A 10,117-nucleotide genomic window follows, 5' to 3' on the forward strand; every position below is an offset into this window, starting at 1 on the left:
AAGCTCTCTCGAGGTCTTTCCATTCCTTCTTCCTCTTCTCCTCCGAGCTAGCATATTTCCTCTCCATAACGGCGAGCTTTCCCTCCACTTCATGAGCTTTGGATTCCCACTCCCCCACGGAGACAGTCATTTTGTTCATGGAAGTCTGCAGTGCAGCATAGTCGCCTCTCATCTTGACAGCCTGAGTAGAGGACGCAACGAAGTAGGCATTGGCCTGACAAAGAAAGTATGAGTATAGTTATAAAAAGTTTAAGTATGAAGGGCCGAGCCCCCAAGGAGTGATTCCTATAATACTTTCCAAGTTCTAAAAAAAGGAAAACTTAAATAAAAATTTACCTGATAGAGGGCGTGAGCCCCCAGCATCTCGGCCTCAAGAAGCTTCTCACCAGAAAGATGAATAGGAGGTCAGGAGGAGTGATTCAGTTCCTCGACCACTCAAGGGCAAGGCCCGGGATGCCGAATACGGAGTCGCTGGAAGAGATACCCCATCCCGGCTCAAAAGGGGTCCTGGCACTCCCGTCAAAATCTTTGGTTCTCTTCTGACCAGATCCCAACGCCTCAAGGAATGCTGGAACCTTAGGAATATGGTTGGCCTTTTTATTTGCATCTCTGGCCATCTTGCCCGTAACAGCATCGCTCGGCTTGGCTTTGGCATCGAGAGCCTCTACAGCTGAAATAAGAAGAAAAGAAAGCAGATATTAAAACAAACTTGCACAAAGTTAAGGAAAAAAGATAAATAACCTCAATAGAGAGGGAACTAAGGCCAGCTCCACAAGCTTGACTTCTGTTATGAACTCCCAATAAGGGGTTACCCCATCATCTTTAGTGAGTAGATCTCTGGCTAGAAGCTCGGCATCAGAAAGGTTGAGAATTAAGTGAGAACTATCAACTGGGCTGCTAAAGTCACGTCTGAAGTATGCCCCCCAGTCTCCATCCTTCCCCAACGACCACAAACTTCTTGTTTCCTTGTGGTTCAAGTCATTGAGAAAACTGGTGTTCAACATATGAGGAATGTGGGCTCTGTGTTGTATCACAACCCAGACAGGCTGATTCAAAGGAGAAGGCTTCATCATGAAGATAATACGGAACATCGTCACACTTAAGGGGATGCCTAAGTCAAGACATCACACTATGAATCAAATTATAAAAGACCACTCATTAGGTAGAGCTGGCATGGATGAATCTTGAGTTTAGCTAGAAGTCTCAGAATGAAAGGGTGCAGGGGAAACCTTAGCCCGGACTTAAGGGCCGCCTTGAATAGAAATAGCCTTTGGTGGCAAAGGTTACAAGCCCTCTCACTTGGCTTAGCTTTACGAAACCTTAAGCAGTCGGGCCAGGAGTAAATCGACTTAATCTCCTCGACATCCTTCTCACGGAGCATACTTCTGTGATGAAACGCGTCGAAATGGACGGTACTAGGGTACTCGTCTGCCCTCCATCTAACATACTCTTCAGACTGTTTAACAACGGTCAATTGAGAAGGGGGAAATATGAGCTATACCTTGGAGGGAGCGGAGAGTGGCCCTCTTGTGTAGAGCTTCCTTTTGAGAAAAAGAGGACTTGCTAGGACCTTGTCCGCCACACATTCTTGAAGAGCTTGGAGAAAGATACAAGCTTGAGAGAGTTTGAGAATTTGAGAAGGTAAGGAATGAAGGTGTGAATAAAAATGAGCACTTATCATCTTCTTTTATAGAAAAAAGGTCACCTGCTACATCAGGTCGTAAGTCTGCCTGATTCGCGCTAGCAGGTACCTCCCTAAAATAACACCGGAAATGATGAAGAAGAGCGATAGAAAGGCAAGAAAGGACGACATAATAAACGAGAAAAGCGATGCATGGCATCGCTTATCGTATCAGTCTTCCAAAAAAAGCCTGGCTGAAACCAAATACAAGTCATTAGTCTTAACTAAAGGACAATTATGTTAATCACCATGATTAGAAAAATTGTAATGAAAATTAAGACAAGATTATCTCTTCAGCTGAACTCACGAGTACGAGAACAAAATTCTCCTCCATATCAAAGCCATAATGGCCATAATTTGCATACAGGGAAGCTCCGGCCAACCAGCCAACAAACTGAGGCCTTTTAGCCTACCAGGAGCCTCCGTATCAGAGCCGTGACGGCCATCATTTGCATGCGGGGAAGCTCTGGCCGAACAGCCAATAAATTGAGGCATTTTGGCCACCAAGCCTCGTATCAGAGCCATGACGGGCACAACTTACGTGTGGGGCACTCTCGGCCGACCAGCCCACAAATGGGGGCATATGGCCGACCAGAAGCCTCTGTAGGAGAGCCGTGATGGCCACAACTTATGTGCGGGGCACTCCCGGCCGACCAGCCCACAAATGGGGGGCATATGGCTGACTAGAAGCCTCTGTAGGAGAGCCGTGACGACCCCAACTTATGTGCAGAGTACTCCTGGCCGACTAGCACAAAAATAGGGGGCGTATGGCCGACCAGAAGCCTTTGTAGGAGATCCATGACGGCCACAACTTTCCCCCGGGGCACTACCAGCCGACCAGCCCTCAAGTTGAGGCCTTTTGGCCGACCAGAAGCCTTTGTAGGAGAGCCATGACTGCCACAACTTGCCCCCGGGGCACTGCCAGCCGACCAGCCCTCAAGTTGAGGCCTTTTGGCCGACCAGAAACTCCTGTAGGAGAACCATGAGGCCTTCAAAAGTTGTTCCGGAGACCCTCTTGAGAATCCTTAGGAAATTTCTCGAAAACCATAACTCTCAGCAAAACCAAATTTTGTGAAGATTGGAACGTCCACGAAAACGAGCTTGTTGGAGTATAGAACATCCTACGAAGGAGTTTTGGACAAATTCGATGGAGTATAAGACTTTCTATATATACAAGTTCAATAGAACACAGAACATTCAGCAAGAACGAGTACATAACGTCCGTTAGGATGAGTACAGAACGTTCACCGAAACAGTCGTAACAAGCCCTGCGGAACTTAAAGGCAACCATGAAGTTAATTCCATGGGCAACCATCAGAAGCAAAGGCATGAAAAGGTATGTAGAAACCGTGAACTCTTAGTGAGAAGTTCAAAAAAAAGTTAGGGGCAGGAACCCCTGGGCAACCACCAAAAGGCCGACCAGGAGGTTCTCCTCAAAGTGGCCGAGTAGCCCACATTTGAGGGCATGAGGCCGAGCAGAGCCTCCTGTAGAGTCCTGCTACAAGTGGTTCTGCACAACCCCGGTAACCCCTTTTGAAAAATTTCGAAAAAAATGAAAAAAAAATCAGAAAAGTTTTGAAATTTTTTTAAATTTTAAGGTTTTAAGATTAAGGCCAGATTAGGGCCGTTTAGTGAAATTAAGCCTAGATTAGGGCTAATTAGTGTATATTAGGCGTAATTAACCCAAATTATGGGGAATTAGTGATTTTTGTGGTGAAATTAGCCCAGATTATGGTCGTTTAACCCAGTCACTCTTATAATTAGTATGAATTAGGGATAATTAGTGTCTTATACATACTGATTAGTCTTAATTAGCCCCGATTAGGGCCGATTAGCCTCTATTAAGGCCAATTAGTGCATTCTAGCTTAAAATTAGGCTCTTTTAAGCCTAATTAGTGACTTGTGCATGGAAATTAGCCCATATTAGGGCCGATTAGCCAGATTAGGGATAGTTAGCAGCTTTCACCTTATAATTAACCTTGTCGAAGGTTAAGGGGTGATAAACGCTCGGTTTTTAGCCCCGGATAGGGCCGTTTAGTGTTAAACACTATCCAAATAGCCTGTGCAAAGGCCTTAAGTGTGTGTACTTGCACTAATAAGTCGTTGTAAATATGTAGGTTGCTCCACACTTTACAATAAAACTACGATACCCATGAAAGGCTGACACACATGAAGGGCCGATACCAATGAAGGGCCGATACCCATGAAGGGCCGATACCCAAGAATGGCCGAAAGTACCCCGAGTCGCGAATAGACCATTACAACTTCCACGAAAACTCGAGCAGTATTCATGGAAGTTGGGGGGCTAATGATATGGATAGAAAATACATCCTAAAGACACATTTAATGTCGCATTAATTACACTTGGGCTTCTTGTCTGAAGTCCAGTATAGACATGTCTGGTCCAAGCTCGTAGTAAGATCAAGACAGCCCATTTAGGCAAGGCCCACCAGCTCAGGTCGTCAAGGTCCAAGAACATAAATTGTTCAAGGACTAGGCTCAATACGGCTGAAAGAGTAGAGACATATGGTCTAAACAGACTCAAAGTCCTACACAGAAGGTTCTAGAGCTCCTTCCTCAATAGGACTCATAATCACCATCTAAGTTGGAGACTTATCAACCAAGTCTCCCAACAAAAGTCTAACACTGGACTCACCTCTATATAAAGGGCTCTACCCCTCAACCTAGAACTACGTTTTTGGCTTGATTCTCTACAACACATAGATGCGTATGCATCTTGCAAGGATCGATAGTCCTGAACGCAAGAGCGACCATTAAACCTCGAAGCTCACCAACCCTAGCATTGAATACTAACACACTCAGGTTTTTGTTCCACAACAATCGTGTACTATAAAACAGGTACCATAAAAAAACTTTCAATGTTTTGTCTTTTATATAAGTAATATATATATAATTTATAAATTAATTTACATACATTATGTAAAACTAAGTTTTAACTAAAGTCAAAATACATTATTATAGTAAAATCCTCGAAACAGTTTGATGTCAGATAAAGAAGCTACTCCAATTATATACTCAAAATACTTGCAAGGATATGTCTTTTTTTAAATGAACTTTGTTTAAATCATAATAGTAGTATGATTTTTTATTTTTTTAAATAGCGAGTGATGTATAATCTTTTGAACTTTTATATACTCTTTCTACAACTCATCAAGAACTTTATGTTCGATTGTCAATTTTTTTTATTCCGGTCTTCTAGTCATACTCCCATGTGAAAAATAATTTCATTTTCGAATTATATTTTAGAATTTTCATTGGTCATGTATTAATGTTAGATTTTAATTTTCTATTCTTATTTGGGAATCGAACCATGATAAGGGGGTTTGACCTAACCTGAACCAACCCGATCCAACCCAATATATAAATAATAGGATTGGGTCAAAAGTATAGTTTTTTTGACCCGTTAAAATTTTTACAAACCCAGGTAAGTGTGCTGGGTCATTTTTATCCTCTAACCCGTCCAGCGGGTTCACCCATATCACCTATGCATCATCAGAAGAGAAAGCAAAGAAAAGGCTAAAAGAAAAGGAGTAAAATGTTAAATTGTAATGGTCTTATATTTAGGAATTTTTAATATGATCATAAATAGTAATTTATTGGCTCAAATTTTGTTAGTGCTCGATTCTTAATCTATGTGTGTAATGATAACACATATTTGGCATAAGATTTTGATTAAAACAAAGTTCATGCTACAATCTTTTAAGTACTCTTTTTTAAAATATTTTTTGAACAGTTTTAAATTTTATTTAATATCATGTTAATAATAGTACATATAATTTATAACTTATATTTAGGGTTCAATTTAAAATCATTTTAGCATTGAAATTTTAAAACTATAATTTTTCATGATGGCCGTCGTAATTGGCCTATTTTGTTGTAGTGATGTGGTGGAAATATTTCATGTAATTTTTTTGTCTATAAATGAATTTTGGCATAACTTTTTTTTAAACTGTCATGAGAATAAAATCAATGGTGTCATATTGGTTCAAAAAAAATTAGAAAACTTTTAACACTAGAATTGCTTAAATACATTATATATGTATATCATATGGGGCTAAACAATTATAGCATCTTTCTCTACCAAGGTAGTTTGCTTTGCTTATTGATATTAACCATTAATTAACAAGACACTTACATACATGTAGATTGTAATGAGTTTTTCAATAAGGAATTGGTTCAATAAGTAGAAGTTACATAGTTAATATTGGGAAACTGGTAATATTTTCTATGTTTAATAACTCTAGAATGTGATCAACATAGGCATTATCAATCATCACAATTCTTGATAAAACTAAACATATGTAAAGAAAACCAAATTGTTGAAAAAAAGTTGACATATATGTACAAGTTGCAACCTGAAGACATGAGGGTTAAACAATCACAAAGAATTTGCAGAGTGAACTTGGAAGTGGTAGGCATCAATGAGCTTGATGGTAGTAGCAGACTAATATTCCGAAATTAGTTCCTGTAACAACATCAACCATCCTAATTAAATTTCAAATTTGATCGATCAGTTGCAGAAGCTCATACATAAAGCACATGTATTTCATAAAGAGTACTATTAAGGGAGAGTGAGAGAGAGGGAGAGAGGAGAGAGAGAGAGAGAAGGGAGAGAGAGAGAGAGAGAGAGAGAGATTTGTTCTGAAGTGCATGTACAGGAGATAAATGTGATTGTGTTTTGTGTTTTTACAATACCTGACAAAAAAAAACCTCAGGAACCGAACTATATTTAGCAAAGCTTCAAGTGCCTGAAATAAAATATGAGCAGAGAATTAAAATATGAAGCAAACAAAAAGAAAGAAATGGAGTGCTTGATGGCTATGCAAGAATGAGAACAGAGGGGTTACATTTATATGTATGTAGTCACGTACACATGTATATTCCGTCAAATCTTACTATTTTTTTTAACACTCCCGTCTCATCCAGGATTTGAGATTTAGAATCCTAATAATATATAGTGTTGTAAGATCCCTACTAAAAGATCGTTGTTAGTTAAGTAATAACAGTACCTTTTTAGTTAATCCTTTAATCTGGATAAACTACCTTTTTAGTTGATCCTTTAATCTGGATAAACTACCAACCATTCTAAATAATTTTTCTATCTTCATATTGCAAGAAAGTCTAACACGGTGACTATAAATTCAGAATTTATAGGCACATTGATATAAATTTATGATTTTTTCTAATTTTCTTTAATGGACGGAGGCAGCACATGAAAAATATATAATCAATACTACAAGTTGGTTACAATATTTTTTACTTTTCAATTTTGTCTCAGCTTTTATGTAATTTGTATTATGTGTTGGAATATTTGAATCTGATATTTTGTGTATTAAGTTAAAAACGTGTTCAAGAAATTTGGCAACCACAATTATGTTATGACAATTACAGAGCACATGTGAAATCTAAGTAGGGATTTATAAAATAAATTTCAGAAGGAAAGCGAACCATGATAACAACATATTTCCTAAGAGATATGACCAATGTTTATTATTACTAATAATTTTTGCAATACAACATGTCATATGGGTACGTATGTGTGTGCATGATGGCGTACTCACCATTGATCATGTCCGAAAACCCCATGCTTTCCTGAATGATTGAAAGGGAAATCAGAGGACACAAACATTTTTTACTAGTAGCAGAAGGTAACAAGAACATGAAAATATGAAGTTTGCATTTCCATATAATGTTCCCTAATAGCTAGCTACATATTACGACTTTGACCACATATATGTCTTCCTTATACTATCACACTTATTAATTTTAGTATAAAGATCAATTAAAGGTACCCCTAGATTCTTTTTTGTTGTTTATTTCTACAACTTGATCTAGCAATCAATCCTAACTTCAGTTTACTAAGGGAGTTTTAAATTTTGTTTTTTTACTTTTATTTAAACATGAATTTTTTTTAAATTTGTTTTGTCGTACTTGGCATCTTCCATTCTCCCGCATTGTTTAGTAAAGGATCAAGAAACAAGTTTGAGAAATATTTTTTTCAGCATTCAAGAAATGCAAGAGTGACATTTCGTCATAATTCATTTCTATTCGTCCTAATGCAAATTTTTGGTCAATTTTTATTGGGCAAAATTATATAGAAATATTGTCCAAAAAATATAGAATAATTGTGTATATATAACTAACATCATTCCTTTTCTCATTATAATGATCCACCCAACCGTCATCTTGTTCACTATCTTCTTGTCTCCCTGAAGTAATTATCTAATTCGGTGGCTTGTCTATTGGAGTATTTTCACGAGTAGAAAACATAATGAAAGGATTACATTGATCAATTATCTCTTGTCAATAAAATGAAAATAAAGTATTCTTAATTAATTTATATTGTTTCTTAGTTTAATATTATTCTTAACAAGCCAAGATGAGCTACCGCAAAAATATGTATCAACCTCAAGTTTCTAAAATAATAGAGCCATACACGATCTTTCATCAAATGAAAATAAGCCAATACATATTTGTGTCGTTCACGAACAGCTTGTGAAAAATAACATTTATTATCTAAAAAAGTTCAAACCCGCCCACTAGAACCACTATAATTATCACTTTCAACACAACTGAAAAAGCTTAAATTTGAATTTATTATTCTCAAATGATTTATGGATTACATATTTAAGTGTAATTTTAAACTTAAAATATTAATAGGATATGTCAATTTTTTTAGATTTAACTAGCCAAGTTCAAGTCTAATGATCTCGTGCCGAGCTCAAGCCACACATGCTAATAGCTCGGCCTGAGCTCGTTAGCTTAACCCACACATTCTTATATTCGAGTTCGAGTTCCTAATAAACCATGTCGTTATCAGGCCGGTTTGTTCACCATTTACACATTTATAGCCAACTCTATTTGTAATAATTCAGGTTCAATATATTGGCATGGAATTGGTAGCGTGTACATACGAGGGTACATGTAAGGGTACATATAAGAGCAACATAATAAAAACATCTAAAGTGTAGTGTTGAAAATTTTGGCATAAATGAAAAATATATATGAAGGAGTATTACCGATAGGTAAACCATGGTGCAGAGACATCCATCTTTTCTGGAGCATTTACTTCATTGTTTACTGCAAATAATTCATAAACATATAAGTAAATATGTATTGGTCACTTGAGCAATAAAGATTTTTAAATCATGCTGGAATACTGAATATTTACTATGTTATGTGTATTTTGGGGAGAAAACTCATATCAAATTGGGGTAAGGATCATGTTCAGTAATCACGTAAGGTTGATCCAAATCTCGTTACACCAATATCCAAAATTGATATCATTAAGTCACTTGACACGGTTGATGGATATTTGAAATGAATTAGAAATCGAACAAAAGAAATAATATGCTATGTATAAATAAATATTCAGATTTTCGACTAAGTTCGAATATGGATTCATTTTTTATTTAGGAGCAAAATAAATGTGAACTAAATCCTTTTCGGTTTGATAAAAAGATAAATTCAGAAATTTGGTTTCAATTACACCTAACCGAGGCAATCAAAATTTATCTATACATTTATCATCCAAATTAAGAAATTTAAATATAGCTTACCTTTGAACTTGAGAAAAGTCATGATGCAATTCAATTTGCATGAAAATATTGGGGTCGCGGAATATTGAAGATCTGTAAAAAATCGCAAACCAGTAAAAAATATTAAATCACGTATAAATAAAAAAGAACATAACATGGTGACATAATGTTTTTAGATTCTTGTTGGTATAATGTTGTGTTATGTTGGATATAATCAACTGATGAAGAAATACTTACATTTGTACATAATTAATACTTCAACACATATTTCGATTTAAATAGATTGTAAAATTTTGAGATACATACCAAGACGGAGATAGTCGGATGTGTACCGAGGGATAATGTAAAGAATGGAAAATGAGATTTCTTATATGGAGGGGATTGAAAGTATTCGTAAAATATGATAAACTTCTAGAGAGCAGTTTTGCAAACCTGATTGTTTGAATGGAAAAGGGAAGTGATTATATATCTCGCGATTTGACATAAATACACATAAACAACTATCTAACCAGCCTCTTGGATGTATAAACTAGTTAAATTTTATAAATATTTGCAGAAGAAATCAAGAGATTAAGCCAAAGAAAGAGATGGTTTGATAAGATATATGAACAAGAGAGCGGCGGTAAGGGGGTGTAAAACCCTAAAATGAATACATGATGTGATAAATATATATATAAATATCATCCTATATCAACGGATCAGATTGGTTGATATTATGTATATCTGACGGCTGTTAACTAATCAAGGTTAAACTCGATTATGGTTAAAGGAACTAATCGGGTCGAATTAATATATTTTTATGTGAATATCATATTCAAATGAACGTCTCTAGCCATTCTCTTTTACTTTGAATGTATTAGATTAATTAACTTTAGCA

The 10,117-nt window shown here is 36.6% G+C and overlaps 1 long non-coding RNA gene across 1 annotated transcript; it reads right to left on the reverse strand.

Annotated features, from left to right (window-relative positions):
* Positions 1 to 7,262: 7,262 nt before the first annotated feature.
* Positions 7,263 to 9,358, reverse strand: LOC141704582 (uncharacterized). The gene is made up of 3 exons (XR_012568013.1): positions 9,262 to 9,358; positions 8,722 to 8,782; positions 7,263 to 7,294 (listed from the first exon to the last, which is right to left on the reverse strand). It is a non-coding gene; the product is annotated as an uncharacterized LOC141704582 (long non-coding RNA).
* Positions 9,359 to 10,117: the final 759 nt, after the last annotated feature.

This window comes from Apium graveolens, unplaced genomic scaffold, assembly GCF_009905375.1.
Source record: "Apium graveolens cultivar Ventura unplaced genomic scaffold, ASM990537v1 ctg8031, whole genome shotgun sequence".
Taxonomy (NCBI): Eukaryota; Viridiplantae; Streptophyta; class Magnoliopsida; order Apiales; family Apiaceae; genus Apium; species Apium graveolens.